This window comes from Rhincodon typus, chromosome 2 (genome assembly GCF_021869965.1).
Source record: "Rhincodon typus isolate 14 chromosome 2, sRhiTyp1.1, whole genome shotgun sequence".
NCBI lineage: Eukaryota > Metazoa > Chordata > Chondrichthyes > Orectolobiformes > Rhincodontidae > Rhincodon > Rhincodon typus.
In genome coordinates this window covers 20,699,036-20,718,916 of record NC_063333.1, presented here as the reverse complement: position 1 = coordinate 20,718,916, position 19,881 = coordinate 20,699,036, and the positions used below count along the sequence as shown (strand labels likewise).

General features: G+C 42.2%; 1 pseudogene; it reads right to left on the bottom strand.

The window, feature by feature from the left end:
• LOC109937960 overlaps positions 1 to 12,609 on the bottom strand; it is a 60,692-nt pseudogene extending 48,083 nt beyond the window's left edge.
• Positions 12,610 to 19,881: the final 7,272 nt, after the last annotated feature.

Here is a 19,881-nt window from a genome sequence, read left to right as displayed (position 1 = left end):
ATAGGTAACAATGAACAAACTGAGTGCATATTGACAATTACAGTATTTCAGGAATCACTTGGAATAAGGCACAGCCACAAGATCACAAGCTTCTCATTTTATGCAGGATAACACTTTCATCTATTAGAGTCATAGAGTCAGAGATGTACAGCACAGAAACAGTGTCTTTGGTCCAAGTCGCCCATTCTGACCCAATATCCTAAATTAATCTAGTCCCATTTGCAAGCATTTGGCTCATATCCCTCGAAACTGTTCCAACTCATATACCCATCGAGATGCCCTTTAAATGTTGTAATTGTACCAGCCTCCCCACTTCCTCTTCCATACACATACCACCCTCTGCTTGGAAACGTTAGGTTCCTTTTAAATCTTTCCCCTCTCACTTTAAACCAATGTCCCCTAGTTTTAGAATCCCCTACCCTGAGAATAAGACCTTGGCAAATCACACTATTGAACCAAGTTCAATGTTATCTTGTTGGAGAAGTAATTTGTCAAGTGACAATCAGAACAGACTATGGCATAAAAATGTTTGTCTTCACTACACATCCTTATTACTTTTAAAGCACAAAATGCCTTTTATATATCCCTTGTTTCCTTGCAAGCTTGATTGTGCTTTTGCTCTGCTTCGACTGGATTTTGGGCCAGCATTTACAGCCCATTTGTAGTTGTCCTCAAGGAGGTGATGAGCTGCCTTCTTGAAATGCTGCAGTCAATTTCCTTTAAGTAGTCCCTCAGTGCTGTTAGTGGAGTGAGTTCCAGGATTTTGACCTAGTGACACTGAAGAATTGGCAATATATTGATATTAGTGATTTTGGATTTGGAAGCTGCTAAGCAGCCTTGGTCAGCTCCTCTAGTGTATCTTGTAGATGGTGCACACTGCTGCTGCTCATAGTCAGTGGTAGAGGTAGTGAATATTTGTGGACGTGGTGCTAAGCAAGCAGCTGCTTTGTCCTGGATAATGTCAAGCTTGTTGAGTTGTTCGAGCTGCACTCATCCAGACAAATAGGGAGCCTTTCATCACATCTTGACTTATGCCATATAGATGATGGATAAGCTTTGAGGAGTCAGGAGACAAGTTACTCATTGCAGGATTTGCTCGTCACCACTGTATTTAAATGGCTAGTCCAGTCTCTGGACCATAGTAACTCCCAAGATGTTGACAGTTGGGGATTCAGCAATAGCAATGCATTTTTCACCAAGGAGCAGTTCAATGTTCTCCTTTTGGAGATGATCATTGCCTTGCATTTGGTGTGGTGCGAATGTAACTTTCCACTTTTCAGAAATCAGCCAAAAACTGAACATATACAAGAGAAAAAGACTGCAAAAAATTCAGAAATTAGCATGCAAGAAAAACAAGCACGGAGCAAATATGAGGAGGAAGGCAAGATTGAGAGGTATAAAAAGGTCAGACATTGATAAAGTCAACCAGAAACAGGCTAAGAGATATGCAATTACTGTTTATCTTTTTGACTACAAACAATGGCGCGCATAAATTCATTTGCACAAAATAATCTGTACACTTAATATTCAAAAGTCATATTACCGAAAACTTTGCCAATAAGCTTTTCTCCAATAACATTGTAAAGGCAGTTTTTCCTAATTCTTCTTTTCCTTCTAATCCTTTGTCCCACCATGTCACAAACAAATGTTGGATTGTAATCTTCAAAGCTCCATAAAAGTTAGGCAATGCTGGCAAAATACCTGTGAAAAATTAAAAGAAAGAAAGTATTTCAAAAAAATCTATTGAAGGAAGAGTGGGTTGATGAATTCTTTGATAGATTTGGAAAGATAGAAACCAATAATCATCGATGCTATTATTAATTCTATTCTACTTTGTACATCCTTTCTGCAAGTTTTTACAATATCCCACGTGAAATTATTGATAATATTTTTTCAATCCTTGCATTGGTGTCCTTTCTTGGTCATGTTGTTACATATCACAGTTTAAATCCACAAGCCCAAGATAAAAATAAACTGCAATAAACCTAGGTTTTCAACAGCACGAACAAAGATCAACTAGTCTCTGGCTATTTGCAGCTGCTTGGACGATATTTGCAGACTACATACACTTTTCTTCTCTGGTAACTTTCAGTCTTGTGAGACTATGGTTTACATGTTAGTAATTAACTCTACATTAAAACATCACCTGGTATCAGGAGCCCCAGTGGCTGATTCTATTATGTGTTGCAAATGGAGGCAGTAAATTGAGAAGGTACAGGCTTTGCTGGCCTCAGTTCTTTCAGCATTCGTCTCAACCAGCTGAGCATTGTTTTCCTTCTCTTCCAATGCCCCTCCCAACAGTCAGCTACCAATGTCCCAGCTATCAGTGCTGTCCCCAATTAGTCTGTCAACATAGAGTCGTAGAGGAACATGTTATTTTAGTTTCCCACTTGCCATTTATGTACAATTTAACATTGCCAGTTTGCATAACCTTCTCCAAAGATCAGAATTCTTTCTGAAAAAAACCTCTACGTCTAACCTTGTTAATGTTTGCATAACACACACATTCCCTTGTCTTCCCTAACCCAAAATAGCAAACGTATGGACTAAACCCAATCCTTCCATGTCAAACCACTGTCTTTCTTCTAAACCCTTCTTAAGGATGTTCTGTTGCTTACCTTGGGAAGAACTAATAATGAGCTGAGGTTAGATGAGGTTTAACCAGAGTCTTATGCAAGAAATTCAATATTTTTCCAAAGCAACTGTGATGGGCCCTACATGGTTCTCCACATTAGTTACTATATACATGTAAGTTGTAATTAAAAAATGGTGACACCAAGGCACTTACCATTCAAAATAATAGCAATTTCCAGCAAGTCACTGTAAACATCATCTTTATCAATTACATGTACAGAGGCCACAACCACCTCAGTTACACCACTAATCACAGACAGAGTTTTGTGCTGAAAAAGAACAAAGGAGGATTGACTTTACATTTTTTAAAACAAAAATGAAATACAATTTTCACTTCAATATATTTGATACAATTGAAAATCTCCATACTTTCCAAAAAAAGTCAAAAAAAACTAAGCATGTATAGTAAAATCAAATGAAAACGCACCAAAGCAAGTTCCAGTCCAGTCCACACAGTTCCAGTCTTGACCCATGAAGTTTAAAAAGTTAATGAGGTGATGACCTAGTGGTATTATCACTATACTATCAACTCTGAACAATACTCTGGGGACCCAGGGTTTGAATACTGCCATGGGAGATGATGGAATTTGAATTCAAAACCTGGAATTAAGAGTCTAATGATGGCCATTAAATTGTTATTGATAGTCTGAAAAAAACTGGCTCACCAATCCCACTTAGGGAAGGAAACAGATTCCCTTGCCTGGCCGGGCCTACATGCGACTCCAGACATATGCTGGTGTGGTTGATTCTTAATTGTTGTTGGGGCAATAGATTCTGGTCTAGCCAGCGATGCCCACGTCCCATAACTGAATTAAGGAAACAAACAATTACACTGCAAAACAGAAACAACTTCCATCTGCAGTAGTGTTTTTGCAGATTACAATTTCAGCAGTTTGACAATGAGTTGATGAGGAAACCTGGCTAGCTTCAGAGAGGAATTTCTGGCAACTCACAGGAATGTTTCATAATAAAGCTGCAATAAAGTTTTTCATGAAATCACTTATATAAAGTTCCTAATAATATAAATGCAAAAATATATATAATATATTTCTCCTCACCATATCCACTGCACCCTCCACCTCCATTTCATCATCACTATCTTCATGCTGCTGCCAATTTTCCACTGGGTTGTCTAATAGAACATCAGTTAGAAGTTTCTTCAGACGCTCCCATAATGCTTCTCTTTGCTTCCGTGGGAACTCCTGTAACACCTCATTCAGATCATATGGATCTGAAGTATTTTTCTAAATATAGGAAAATTAAACCAAAAATCAAATACTTCTCTTAGGTCTACCAATTCACCTTAAAACACATGACCATGCGTAAGATTCTCAAAACAAAGTATGAAGCACAGGTAAAGTTAATTTGCCTGATACAAGTCAGAAATGTTCCCATGGTAGATATATTCCAATTACATAAATCCAGCTGTCAAATGATCAAATTTGTCATAAAATGTTGACTTCATTCAAAACTTTAATCTCTAGATATTTCATCTCAGAGCTAGATTAACTTCTTTCCATTCTCAGAACCAAGTGGCAGATCTCAGAGCTCCTCAGCATGGCGAGCAATGCAATCTTCCATTCACAAGTAGAGTAGGCATAAAATCCAATAAGACTTTCCACATCAAGCAGATGTTCACCTGCACATCTGCCAATGTGGTATACTGCATCTGCTGTACCCGGTGTGGCTTCCTCTACATCGGGGAAACCAAGCGGAGGCTCGGGGACCGCTTTGCAGAACACCTACGCTCGGTTTGCAATAAACAACTGCACCTCCCAGTTGCGAACCATTTCAACTCCCCCTCCCATTCCTCAGACGACATGTCCATCTTGGGCCTCCTGCAGTGCCACAACGATGCCACCCGAAGGTTGCAGGAACAGCAACTCATATTCCGCTTGGGAACCCTGCAGCCCAATGGTATCAATGTGGATTTCACAAGTTTCAAAATCTCCCCTCCCCCTACCGCATCCCAAAACCATTCCAGCTCGTCCCTGCCTCCCTAACCTGTTCTTCCTCCCACCTATCCCCTCCTCCCACCTCAAGCCGCACCTCCATCTCCTACCGACCAACCTCATCCCGCCCCCTTGACCTGTCCGTCCTCCCTGGACTGACCTATCCCCTTCCTAACTCCCCACCTACACTCACCTTTACTGGCCCCATCCCCGCCTCTTCGACCTGTTTGTTTCCTCTCCACCTATCCTCTCCTCTATCCATCTTCTATCCGCCTCCCACTCTCTCCCTATTTATTTCAGAACCCCCTTCCCCTCCCCCTTTTCTGATGAAGGGTCTAGGCCCGAAACGTCAGCCTCTCTGCTCCTATGATGCTGCTTGGCCTGCTGTGTTCATCCAGCCCTGCACCTTGTTGTCTCGGATTCTCCAGCATCTGCAGTTCCTACTATCTCTGAAGCAATTCTGTCAGTTGGGTTTGTAGAAATTTAGCAGTATGTGCCTATCTTTCAAATCAAATAAGAAAAAATTATATTCATTTGATTTGATTTATTGTCACACGTACCAAGATACAGTGAAAAGTATTGTTTTGCATAATAACCAGACAAATCATACCTTACATAAGTAAATCAGAGTAATAGAACAGAATGCAGAATACTGTGTTACAGCTACAGAGAAGGTGCACAGAAAGATCAACTGTAATATTTGAGTGGTCTGTTCATAAATCTGATAAAAGCAGGGATAAAGCTGTTCTTGAATCTATTGTAAATCAAGCACTATAGATAATGAAGGCAATTAAATCCATCTTCTTTCATTCACTTAAGCACTCAGCCAATTCCTGAGATTTTATCTCCAATAGTTTACATACGGGTTCATTTCATATGATTGGCACTTTGCAAAGAAAAAAAAATTTCAGTCTCAAGTGCTTCTTTTATGACCTTGAATCTATTGGAATTATTTAGCAATTTTCTTTAAGATTTCCTCCAAAAGGGTATCTCTTAATGGATGTTTGTCAAGATTTTCCTCATACCACCAAAACCAAATCAGTTTGGCAAGACTTTTTCGAACAGCCTCCAGTATCTGAAACTTTCTATGTCATGGTAGCAGAACTAAAGGTGTAGTCTGGCCAGCCAATACAGTTACAACTACACAGAGTAATAGATTGCTACTGTAAAAGAGCTCTTTGCATTGGGAAAATAATTGCATTGTCTAAATCATCCTTTAACTAGAACCACACTGAAACTGTCACTCATGAGATTTTAGTCATGACTGATTGGAGAGAACTTCTAAAGTGCAACATATGCTTATCAGAATGAGAAGTGGTGACATGAGGAAAAGTAATCATGCAGTGGAATGCACTGCCACAGAGAGTAGTGGAGGCAGATTAAATAATAATTTTCAAAAGGAGATTGGATAAACACTTGATAGTGTAAATCATTTGAAGGACTATAGGGGAAATGTAAGGGACAGTCCAATAAATGAATAGTTCTTTCAAAGCCAGGACATGTAGGCTGGGCCACAGGCATTCTACTGCATTTTATCATTCTACACTCAATGCTTTGATTTCATCTGAAGTTCCACAGAAATAAGGTTCTGTTCAAATTTATTAAAACAAATATCTGAGAAGTGGTAATATAAAAAAGCAAAATACTTCAATTGATGGAAATCTGAAATTAAAAAAAAAAGAAACTTCGGAAAAGTCTAGCAGCAGTTGTGGAGAGAGACCGACTTAACAATCCAAGTCAGTGAACTTTTGTCAGAACTCAGAGGTGAGGATTATCAAATGGATTGCAGCTTTTTTCATTCTTGATATTTTTCTGTTCTTAAATCCCATCAAATTAATGGGCAGTTGTTGAAACAACTACAACTTTTAAGGGCAAAAATTAATAAATATTTGAAGCAGAGCAAGATTAAGTAAGTGATATGCATATGGCAAGAGGTGTGGATTTGGCTCTGAACCTTTTGATTCAGGTCAGAATCTCCATTTCTAACCCAGACCAGGAAAAAGGTTGCCCACTTTTACCTTAAGACGAGTTTCCAGGTCAAACTTTCAAGCCAGGAGCTTTCCCAGCCAATGCAGCAGAATCCAGCTCAGCAATCTATACAGACTGCAGCAGAGTGGATCAGCATTGAACCACAGTAGCTGCTGCATTGCATGGATAAAAGGTCCTAAAATTATTTCAATAGCTACTGAGAAGATACATGCATAAGGTAAGCGTATGGTGTGAAGTTAACGGCAGAGGAGATAGAGTAGGCCAAGTTGTGTGAGGCAATAGGAGCATCAATGCTGGTCTTGTCAGGGGTGGGTCAACTGTCTATGGAGGTCACATGAAACCAGGTTATAGTCCAACAGGTTTATTTGAAATCATAGGCTTTTGAGCGTTGCTCCTTTGTCAGGTGCTTCAAAAGCTTGTAATTTCTGACTATCTTTTGACTTCTGACTTTGTCCACCACAGTCCAACACCAGCATGTCCACACCATGTCTATGGAGGGTTAGTGGTAAGTCAGATGTCAGTTGCAGTTAGCTAGGCATTGGAGCAGGTTTGAACTCCATCCATCATATCCTGGCTAATTATTAGGTAATATGTCAAAGGCCTCCAAAATCCCCAACTCTAACTCAGAACCGGGACATTTTCAGAGGATTTCAGTCATCAGGTAAACACGCAATGGTTGTTTCTACTTTGCAGGCAACTCTAAAGAATCAGGTGCATCAGGACTTTTGCATGTCAATACCGTGCAACTCCAGTCAATGCTTCAGCAATGAATATCTTCTGAATGGAAGACCTGGGTCATAAATGATCCAAAGCTTTATAATTCTAACAAACACAGATTACAACTTGTAATATTAACTATGTTTATTTACGAATTTGAATGCATTATTCAAAAATCATTTTAAATGTGCAATACTTACATGAAGCTGAATAAAATTCAGGAAGTCCTCCAAACATTCATTGCACACAGACTGCAAAAAGAGGTCACGTTTCGACATGATGCACAATACACTTCAGCGTCTGAAGAAACAGATTCTGACAGAAAATAGACATTTATTACAAAATAGCATAATATGGTGCATATCTGTATAAATTATGGAAGATAAAAGAACAGGTTGAGAGAACAGTTAATAAAGCTTTTTTTTTTATATTCATTCATGGGACGATGGACATTGCTGGGTGGCCAGCTTACTTTATTACCCATCCCTATTGCCTTCTTGAACCACTGCAGTCCACATGCTGCAGGGGGACACACAATGCCCTTAGGGATGGAATTCAAGAATTTTGACCCAGCAACAGTGAAGTAACAACAACATATTTCCAAGTCAGGATTATGAGTGGCTCGGAGGGGAACTTGCAGGTGATGGTGTTCCCATGTATCTGCTGCCCTTGTCCTTCTAAATGGAAGTGTTTATGGGTTTGGCAGGTGCTATCTAAAGACCTTTGGTGAATTTCTACAGTGCATCTTGTAGATAGTAGCAGCAATGTGCATTGATTGTCAGTGGTAGTGGAAGTGGAAGTGGATGTCTATGAATGTGGTGCCAATCAAGTGTGCTGCTTCGTTCTGGATGCTGTCAAGCTTCAGGAAATTTCCTGATTTTCGGAAGAAGGGTCCTGAACCGAAACATCAACTTTCCTGCTCCTCCAAAGCTGCCTGGCCTGCTGTGTTCCTCCAGCTCCACACTGTGTTATCTCTGACTCCGGTATCTGCAGTTCTTACTATCTCGGAGGTCATTTTGTTGAGTATATTCAAAGCTGAGTTAGACCGATTTGGTCAGAAATCAATGGAATCTGGGATGATCCCAGAGAACTGGAAAATGGCTACTGTAACAGAAAAAGAAAGGAAAGGTGAGAGGGAGAGAGAGAGGCAGAAGACAGAAAGCTATAGACCGGTGGGCCTGACCTCTGTCCTTGGTAAGACGTTAGAGTCCATTATTAAGGGTGAGATTGTAGAGTATTTGTAAGTGCACGGTAAAATAAGGCTGAGACAGCACTGCTTCATCAACAGAAGGTCATGCTTGACAAATTTGTTAGAATTATTTCAGGAGTTAACAAGCAAGTTAGATAAAGGAGAGCCAGCTGACATGATCTAGTTGGATTTCCAGAAAGCCTTTGATAAGGTGCTGCTCAGGAGGCTGCTAAGTAAGAGCCCATGATGTTAGGGATAGGATAGTGGAATGGATAAAGGACTAGCCAACTGGCAGAAGGAAGATTGTGTGAATAAAAGGGGTCTTTTTCAGGATGGCAGCTGGTTACTAGTGGAATTCCACAGGGGCCAATGTCAGGACCACAATTATTCACATTATAGATTAATAATCCAGATGAAGGAACTGAGTGCATTGCTGCTAAGTTTGCAGATGACATAAAGAAAGGTAGAGGGACAGGTAATGTTGAGGAAGCGAGGGGGTTGCAAAAAGACTGAAAGGTTACGAAAGTGGGCAATGGAGCGGCAGATGGAATGCAATGGTAAAGTGTGAAGTTATGCTTTTGGTGGTAAGAATAGAGGTGTAGACTATTTTCTAAACAGGGCAAGGCTTCAGAAATCTGATGCACAAAGCTACTTGGGAGTCCTGGTTCAGGATTCGCTTCAGGTTAACATGCAGCTTGAGTTTGCAATTAGCAAAGCAAATGCAATGTTAGCATTAATTTCAAGAGGGCTAGAACACAACAGCAGACAGGACTGCCAAGACTGTAAAAGGCTTTGGTCAGATTGCATTTGGATTATTGTGATCAGTTTTGGCCCCATATTGAAGGATGGATGTGCTGGCATCGGAGGGGATCCAGAGATTTATAAGAATGATCCTGGGAATGAAGGGCTCATCATATGAAGAGCCGTTGAGGACTCCAGATCTGTACTCAATGGAGTTTTAGAAGGAGGAAAGGGGGGAACCTCCTTGAAACTTACAGAATAATGAGAGGCCCAAATAGAGTGGACATGGAGATGCTTCCATTAGAAGAAGAGCCTAGGACCCAAGCGCATAGCCTCAGAGTGAAGAGAACAGAACTAAGATAAGGAAGAATATCTTTAGCTAGAGAGTGGTTAGTCTGTGGAGCCCACTGCCGCAGAGGGCTGTGGAGGCCAAGTCATTGAGTGTATTTAAGATACAGCTAGAGAGGTTATTGATTGGTAAGGGGATCAAGGGTTACAAGGAGAAGGCAGGAGAATAGGGTTGAGAAACATATTAGCCATGATTGAACGGCGGAGCAGACTCAATGGGCAGAATTGTCTAAGTCTGTTCCCATATCTTACAGTCCTTTGGACACTGAATTGGAAATGTGGTACTGATGAACAATGAAGGATAGGTGAGGGAAGTAGTAGGGAGCAGGCCACCGAGAGGGAGTGAGGAAAGACACAAGAGGGAGGGAGCAAGAGGGAGAGAGAGCACATGATAGAATGAGCCTAAGCAAGAGAAAGAGAAGGCTACAGTCAGATCAGCTGTGATCAAATCAAATGCCAGAGCTGGCTCAATGAGCCAAATGGCGGACCACCTATGTCCTATGACCCTAATGCCTCTTCCCTCATCCTGGTCTCCAATCAGATTCTCTCTCCATCATCCACCTGCCCTTTCTCCCCTTCCTATCTTATTCCTCCCCTCTACTACTGGTGTTCCGCACATGAATCTGGTCTACAGATTTATTTGAACCCACCAATTCCTTCATCTCCAAGTGCCACACATAAATGCTGCATATGATTTTGATTGAGTAAGTTTAATGTCTTTGCCCTGACAGAATTTGACAGCAGAGAAAACGTTTATTCAAGGGATGACCCCACCGACCTCTCAACTCCATCTGGATTAAGTCCGTTCGATGACCACCCCCCCACTATTAACGCAGTGATGGGTGGGAGTTCTGTCATCTGAAAGCATAGCAAGTAAACCCACACGCGGTCGCTTCCTTGCTCCTGCAAGAGTCCCTGATCTGATGACATGAAGTGCCTGATCGAGGGACCCTGGTATAAATGAATTGGACAGAAAATCTGGCGAAACACCAAAGTACTCCACTGACAGCCATGCTCCACTGCTAATCACACTAACTCCACTCACCTACTCTATCCCCAACTCCGCAAATTATCTCCCCACCCTCATTCACTTGTGTGCATTGGCCATTCCATGATTCAAAGCATCAAAAGGATGTTGCTGCAACCGTCTCCATGGTGGCACTTCTGTTTAATAGAGCTGTTAGTCTATAATTCACTTGCAAGAAAGTGAAGTTGAGACCAGGATGAGATCAACCATGATCATGTTAAATGGTGGAACAGGCTCGAAGAGCTGAATTGCCCACTCCCACTACTAATTCCCATGTTCCAGAAGCGTACAAGCAGATGTTTCAGAACTATGGAAAACAGCATGCACCTATTTTCTACGATTTTATAAAGGAATATAAAAGGAAAGCTTTACTGGAGCTGTACAGGGCACTGATGAGATCACATCTGGAATACTGTGTCTTGGCCTACTTATTTGAAAAAAAATTAATTGTTTCGGAAGCATTTCAAAAGGAGGCTCACTGGGATGAAGGGCATATTTTATTTAGAAAGTTGAACAGATTAGACCAATATCTAATTAGAGTTTAGAAAATGCGATGAGATCTTTTCAAACATACAAGATTTTGAGGCAATTGCATTGGATGGATATTTGGACGACGTTTTGATCTCAACCCCAAGAGAAAACAAAGTACGTAGTTTAAGAATAAGAGGTCATCCCTTTAAGACAAGGATGAGTAGAAATTTCTTTCAAAAGAATTGTTAACGTGGGGAGAGATAGTGGGAACTGCCGACGCTGGAGAATCTGAGATAACAAGGTGTACAGCTGGATGACCACAGCAGGCCAAGCAGCATCAGAGGAGCAGGAAAGCTGACGTTTCGGGTCTAGACCATTTCTGAAGAAGGGTCTAGACCCAAAACGTCAGCTTTCCTATTCCTCTGATGCTGCTTGGCCTGCTGTGTTCATCCAGCTCTACACCCTGTTATCTCTGTTAATGTGGGGAGTTCTCTTTCCCTGGAAGGCAGTCAATGCTGGGTGTTCAATTTCTAGTAACAACAAAAAGAGGTTTCAGGAAAAGCTCAGCCAGTCTGGCAGCATCTGTGAAGAAAAAAAAAAATCAGAGTTAACATTTCAGGTCCGGTGACGCTTCTTCAGAACCATTCTGAGGAAGGGTCACCGGATCCATAACATTAACTCTGATTTTTTTCTTCACAGATGCTGCCAGACCTGCTGAGCTTTTTCAGAAACCTCTTTTTGTTCCTGATTTACAGCATCCGCAGTCCTTTCGGTTTTCAATCTCTAATGAAGCTGACAGATCCATGGAAACACCAACTGCAAGTTCCTCCCCAAGACTCTCGTTATCCTGACTTGGAAATATGTCACCATTCCTTCAATGTTGCTGAATTAAAATCCTGGAATACCACTCCTAACAGTGCTGAACGTAGCTACAACCCAAAGACTGCAGATATTCAAGAAGGCCACTCACCACCATCTTCTCCGAGGCAATTAGGAATGGGCAATAAATGCTGGCCCAACCAATGACACTCACATCCCTTGAAGGAATATACATTTTTTTAAAAATCCCCTGCTCAGTTTTAGTAGCATAGGGCTTTATTGGTTTATTGAAATCAGAATGTACACATTCATACATGGCAACACCAGCCTTCAAGCTCAATCTGTGCCTGTATACGTTAAATTGCTATTTCTGCTGCAGGGAAGATACGCAATTGAAAAATACAAACGGTATACAAACATGTAGAAGTTCCTGAGGCACGATCCAAGTTACACAAGAAGCCACTTGATACCCGCACATACTAAAAACGAGTTACTGAACCTCTGCTCGTTCTCCAAGTCACTCGCGGCACATTGGGACACAACAGTCCTCACTCCCTGGGAACAGAAGTCGCGTGCTACACAACCGCTCTTACTTTTCCTTTTGACTTACCTGGGAATATAATGCACCGAAACCGCCGTCACCTTTTTTTTTCGTATTTTCTTTACGTTTGCCCGCAGAAGACAAGAAAAGGGCCAAAATGCGCGCGCTTCCCCCACCAGGCCATCAGTACTGCGCATGCGCGAGTTCAAACTCGGCGCGCGGATGAGGCCCCGCCCCTAACTGTCGCTGGGTGGCACGGGGAGGCCCCGCCCCGAACATTTACCGGGAGCTACGTCAACTAACGGCCAGCGGATGGTCATACCCCACTCCGAACGGAGATCTGCCTCTCGTCTCCTCAATCCCGGAGTATGCAGGGACAGATGCCGGAGGTTGACTTGATTTGATATGATTTATCATTATCACATGTAGCTAGGTACAGTGAAAAGTTTTGTTTTGCATGCAGAACAGGCAGCTCATACCACGCAAAGTGCATTCGGGTAATAGGACAGAGCGAAGAATACAATGTTACTGCTACAGAGAAGAGCGAGGTCCATTCAGAAGTCTAATAACAGCGGTGATGACACTGTTCTCCAATCTGTTGGTACGTGTTTAAACTTTTATATCTTCTGCCGGACGGAAGAGGTCGGAAAAGATTGTAACCAGGGTGAGAGGGGTCTTTGATGATGTTGACTGCCTTCTGGAGACAGCGAGAAGTGTAGATGGAGTCGATGGATGGTAGGTTGGCATGCGTGATGAACTGGGCTGTGTTCACAACTCTCTGTAGTTTCTTTACTGGCTACGCAGTTACCATACCAAGCTGTGATGCATCCAGATAGAATGCTTTCTATGATGCATCTATAAAAATTGCCAAATGTTCTTAGCCTCCTGAGGAAGTAGACGTGTTGTTGGGCTAACCAGAGTACAGTGCTTGTAACAAGTACAAACAAAGCAAACTAGAGAGCTGCTGATAAAAATGACATTCCAGACAGACCATGGATGAAGCTGGAAGTATGTCTCATTACACTAGCAGAAGCTAATTATCTTGTCACAGTAGAATATTGAATTGAATCATTTGTTATCACGTGTATTCAATATAAAATACAATGAAAAGTTTATACTGTCTCCACGAATCGATGCCATTTTCATTAACTTAAAATAATACATAAAAAAGATAACTTAGAGTCCAACTTTTCCTTCTCTGCTATTACAGTCCCACTCTGAACTTCACCAGCCCGCTCCATTCCAGGCTTCACCAGCCCACGTCATGCCCCTGTCCCAGAGTGCCACTCCAGGCTTTACGGACCAGCCAACTCTGTAGCCATGCTGCCTCTGAAGATACCGCTGCTTCAGGTCCCTTCCTACTAAAGACCTATCTTTAGAAAGTAGTTGAAGCGAAAACTTTAAAAAAAGACTGAGAGAAGAAGAAGGGGAAAGAAAGGAAAAGAAAAGAAACAGCAGATGAAGAAGACAAGCCCAGGGACAGGAGCCGGAATGCTGCCTACTCTGCCGCTAACTTGAGCAGATGAGATTACTATATTCTTTTAAAAATATTTTTTATTTAACCTATTTTTCTAATCAACCTGTTCGGAGATATCAATACACACCCAAATTGAAACTTGAACCTGGGCCTCCCGGTCCAGGGGTAGGAATACTACCATGGCTGGGAACCGGACCAGCTGACTTCAACGACTACTGCCGAATGTGCCTAAAATGTCTAATTCATTTCTAATTCTAATAAAAGGCAAATATCTAAAAGCACACTTCAGCTGTTACTGCATTCCCAATATTGTCACAAATGACAATGGTCCTCAATTCATTGCTGAAAATTTCAATTGCTTCAAACATGATTGGGAAATTCAACAAACACATCACCTTCACCATATCCCAGTCAAATGGTACGACTGAGATAGCAGTGAAAATCACCAAAAAAATAAAGAAATTGAACAAATCCTGCACACATATTCAAGGAAGTTCTTGAATGGAGAAACACACCTACTGATGGCATGGAAAATAGTCCAACACACAAACTAATGTCATACTGCACCTAAGCTATCCTTCCACTAGCAAAAACGCTTCCAACTCCAAAAGTAGTGACAAAATGACAAACTGAGTGACAACATCAAGATGAAATAACAGAAAGCTAGATTCAATTTTGACAAGATATTAAATCAATGCCAGAGTTGAGCACTGGAGAGCCAGTCAGGGTACAAATATTTAGTGCTCTCAACAAAGCCAGCTTAAGCGGCAACTTGGAATTTGCATAAAGCAGTCATCACTTCAAGCGTACATTGTGCAAGTGAATGACCAGATATACCATTGTAGCAACTGGCACACATGCCCAATCAGAGAAACTGTTCCTCAACTGCAGGTGGTGATCATGAAGAGATAAACGCATCACCTTCATACTCCACGTGTCAATCATCAAATCTAAAGGTCTACTGCAACCCAATAACAAATGCAATAAAAGGTACTATGGTAACAACAAATGACACATGATCAACACTCCCTGGTGAATTACATCACCCAAGTGAACAGCCAACAATATCAATGCATAAATGTCCCATTAAGAGACCAGCAAAATTTAAGGACCGTGTTTGTAATGCATATACAGAGACTGTTTATGCATGAAAACAGTCATATGTATATTTGGTAACTTGGGAAACTCAAAATATACATGATAATGTATAACAGGAACAAAAACAAAGTTGCTGGAAAAGCCCAGCAGGTCTGGTAGCATCTGTGAAGGAAAAAACAGACTTAACATTTCGGGTATGGTGACCGTTCCTCAGAACTGATGATAGCTGGGAAAACATCAGTTTATATGCAGAAAATAGGGAGGTTTGTGAGGTAGGGAGTAAATGATAGGATAAAGCCCAAAGAGAGAGAAAGACAGTTGGACAGACAAAGGAGTTGCTAACAATCAGGCTGGTTGGGTGAATAGTTGTTAATGGGGACTGTTAGTGGCTAACAACAGGGGGTGTGTAATGGCAGGCTATGTGGTAACAAGGCCTGGTGTGTGGGGTAGGGGGTTGGGACATGGGAAAGTTTAGGCCTAAAATTATTGAACTCGATATTGAGCCCAGAGGACTGTAGGGTCCCCAAGCGGAAAATGAGGTGTTGTTCCACCAGTTTGCGTTGGGCTTTGCTGGAACACTGCAGCAAGCCAGAGACAGAGACGTTGGCCAGGGAGCAGAGTGTTGCGTTAAAGTGGCAGGCAAAAGGTAGTTCAGGGTCTTTTCTGCGAGCAGAACGTAGATGATCTGCGAAGCGGTCGCCAAGACTATGCTTCGTTTCCCCAATGTAGAGGAGACCACATTGTGAGCATCAAATGCAGTAGACTGGATTCTGGGAATTGCAGGTGAAGTGTTGCTTCACCTGGAAGGTATGTTTGGGCCCTTGGGTACTGGGGAGGGAAGAGGTAAATGGGCAGGTGTTGGACCTTCTCCGGTTACAGGGGAAGGTGCCTTAGGGCTGTGGGGAGGTGTTGGGGGTATAGGAAGTGTGGACCAGGATGTCCTGGAGGGAACGGTCCCTGCGGAAGGCGGACAAGGGAGGGGAAGGGAATATGTGTCTGATGGTGTTTTGTATAAAAAAGGGATATTTGGATTGAAGTAGAATAGTGTACAAATGACCGCATTAATCTGCTGTACTCATGCGACTCCGATGTGGCAGACATCTTAATTTCGATAAAGACATGTATTGTACACAGAAAGCAGCTGGTATGGATCGAGATTGTTGCCATCTGCATGGGTTGCAGTCCTCATTCAGGTTGGGGCCTGCCTCCTTGTCCTATCTTTGATGAGTATAATGGTGCTATAGATTTGTCCTGCTTTGGGCAGAGAAACATGAAAAATACGAGCAGGATAAGACCATTTGGCCTTTCAAGCCTGCTCCACTATTTGATATGATCACGCCTATCATCCAACTCACCACCCAGCTCCTATTTTTTCCCCCATCCCTTTGGTCCCTTTAGCCATAAAATCTATATCTAACTCATTCTTGAAAACATTCAATGTTCTAAACTGCATCTCCTACATTTCCCACACTTCTACTCTCAAAACCACTGCCCCCAACAACAATAGGATAGAGTCCCCATCGTCCTCACATACCGCACAACCAACCTCCAAATCCAAGGCATCATCCTCTGCCAGTTTCACCACCTGCAATCAGACCCCACCAAAGAGATATTCCCCTTCCCACCCCTATCTGCTTTCCGTAGGGTCCACTCAGTTTGCGACTCCCTCGTCCACTCCACTGTCGCCACCAACCCCACCACACCCAGCATCTTTCCCTGCAACTGCAGGAAGTGCTAAACCTGCCCATAAACCTCCCCTCTCACCTCCGTCCAAAGCCCCAAATATTCCTAATCTGACAGGGATTCACCTGTACATCTTCTAACCTGGTCTATTGCATACATTGCTCTTGACGTGGTCTCCTCTACATTGGAGAGACCAAACGCACACTCAGTGACCGATTCATAGAGCATCTGCGCTCTGTACACTCCAATCAACACCACCTTCAGGTAGCCAGCCATTTCAACTCCCCCTCCTACTCCCTTGGCGACATGTCCATCCTGGGCCTCCTCCAATGTCATAAGGGGGGCACATGTAAACTGGAGGAACAACACTTTGTATTCCACCTCAGGAGCTTACAGCCCAATGGCCTCAACATAGAATTCACCAGCTTCAAAATCTGCCCACACTCGACCAGCCCATGTCCAGCCCTCCCTGTCATCCTCGCCTCCTTGACCTGACATAACCCATCCATCTTCCTTCTCATCTATCCACCCCACCCTTCCCACTGACCAATCTCAACGACCCCCTACTGGCATCCACCTATCACCATCCCACCTACCTTCTCCCAGCCCCCTCCCTCAATTTATTTCTGAGCTCCCTTCCCCCTCCCCAGTCTTGATGAAGGGTCCTGACCCAAAACGTCAACTTTCCTGCTCCTCTGATGCTGCCTGACTTATTGTTTTCTTCCAGCTCCCCACTGTATTGACTAATGTAATTGCCTCAAACACATTGAAAAAGAATTTCACAGAGAATTCCACAGGATCATCACCCTCTGATTGAAGAAATCTCACCTCATCTCAGTCCTAAATTGCCCACCCCATATCCCTAGACTGTGATCCCTGGTTCTGGACTTTCTGGTCATCGGGAACATGTTTCCTGCCTTTACCCTATCTAGTCCTGTTAGAATTTTATAGGTTTCTATGAGATCAGTCCCTCACTTCTTCTAACCACCGGTGAATGTAGTCTTAATTAATCCAATCTGTCTTCATATGTCAGTCCTGCAATCCCAGGAATCAGTCTGATAAACATTCATTGCATTCCATCATAGCCAGAACATCCTTCCTTTTTTCTTAATTTACTCATGGGATGTGGGCATCACTAGTTGGACAGAATATATTGCTCATCCCTAGTTGCCCTTGAGAAGGTGCTGATGTGCTAATTTAATGAACCCCTTCAGTCACATGCTATAGGTTGACTCACCATGCCCTTAAGGAGGGAATTCCAGGATTTGGACCCAGTGGCAGTGAAGAAGTAGTGACATATTTCCAAGTCAGGATGATGAGTGCCTTGGAGGGAAGTTGCAGCTGGTGGTACTCCTATGTGTCTACTGCCCTTGTCCTTCTAGATGGAAATGGTCATCAGTTTAGAAAGTGGCAATGAAGGCCAACATACAATTTGCCTTCTTTACCACCTGCTGCACCTGCATGCTTACCTTCAGTGACTGGTGCACAAGGACACCCAGGTCCTGCTGCACACTGCCCTCTCCCAATTTACAGCCATTCAGGTAGTAATCTGCCTTTTTATTTTTGCTTCCAAAGTGAATAACCTCACATTTATCCAAATTATACTGCATATGCCATTGATTTGTGCACTCAGCCAACCTGTCGAGATCATTCTGGATAATGCCTGCATCTTTGTCACAGTTCACCCTCCCACTCAACTTGGTATCATCTGCAAACTTGGAGATGTTACACTTTGTTCCTTCATCCAAATCATTAATATATATTGTGAATAGCTGGGGTCCCAAATACTAATCCCTGTGGCACCTTACTAATTACTGCGTACCATTGTGAAAAGGATCCATTAATTCCTACACTTTGTTTTGCTCTGCCAACTAGTTTCCTATCTCCACTCCCATGCACTTTAATCTTACACATTAATCTCTTGTGTGGGATTTTGTCAAACACTATGTGAAAGTCCAAATATGCTACATCGACTGGCTCCCCCTCGTCAACTCTACTAGTTACATCTTCATAGAATTCCAACAGGTTTGTCAAGCATGATTTCCCCTTCATAAATCCATGCTGACTCTGTCTGATCCTGCCACTGCTTTCTAAATGCTCTGTTATAAAATCCTTGACAATGGATTCAAAAATTTTCCCCAATACCAATGTTAGGCTCACTGGCCTGTACTTCCCTGTTTTCTCTCGACCTGAGGGGCAACCTTTTCACACAGAGGGTGGTTCGTATGTGGAATGAACTGCCAGAGGAAGTGGTAGATCCAGGTACAGTTACAACATTTAAAAGACGTTTGTACAGGTAGATGAACAGGAAAGGTTTGGAGGGATATGAGCCAAACACAGCCAAGTGGGACCAGTTTTGTTTGGGATACCTGGTCAGCATGGTACTAGTTGGACCGAAGGGTCTGTTTCCGTGTTGTCTTGTGACTGAAAATCCACAATTACTGCGTCAGATCATATCACTGTTTTCCATGTGCTCTGCTATTAAATCTTTAATAATGGACTCCAGCATTTTCCCTGCATCTGATCCAAAGGAAAATAAAATAATAGTGTTACAGCATTACAGCCAACCTAAAATATACTGAAATGTTTTGTTAATCCCTTTGTAACCCTGCCTCTATGTGATTGTGGTTGCCAATAAAGTGAGCATTTTCCCGGAGAGAGTCACTGTCATCATACAAAGTATTTTTAAAAATCTCCCCTTAATAACATTATAATAATTAATGATAATATTCCTTAGATATTTTCCATGAAGACTTGAATTTATTTTCTATAACAGCTTCTAAATTCAATTCCGTTACTTTTGTAAAGAAAATTTTAGCCGTGTTTGAGATGTAGCGAACTTCGTCGGTTGACTGAAGTTTTAATGCCACACCCCAGTGTATAAAAACGGGGCTGAGGACGGGTTCTGGATATTTTAAGTGAGACATGGCGAGCGAAGGTGGCGGTTTTGCTATCTTAGTTACAAATTTTTCACAGATTGCAAAGAAAGGCATTAAAACAAAATTAGCAGCCTACTTTCAGAGCAAGTAAAAATCAGGTGGTGGAGAATGTGATGTTGAGCTTGTTGAAAAGGGGAATGTCGTCGTGGCTTTCCTGGAAAGAGATGGTACGTTTCATTTTTGTATTCTGTTACTTATGAGTTGTGGAAATCGGGAGCAATTTGTGGTAAATATACTTGAATGAAATTATCAGTTG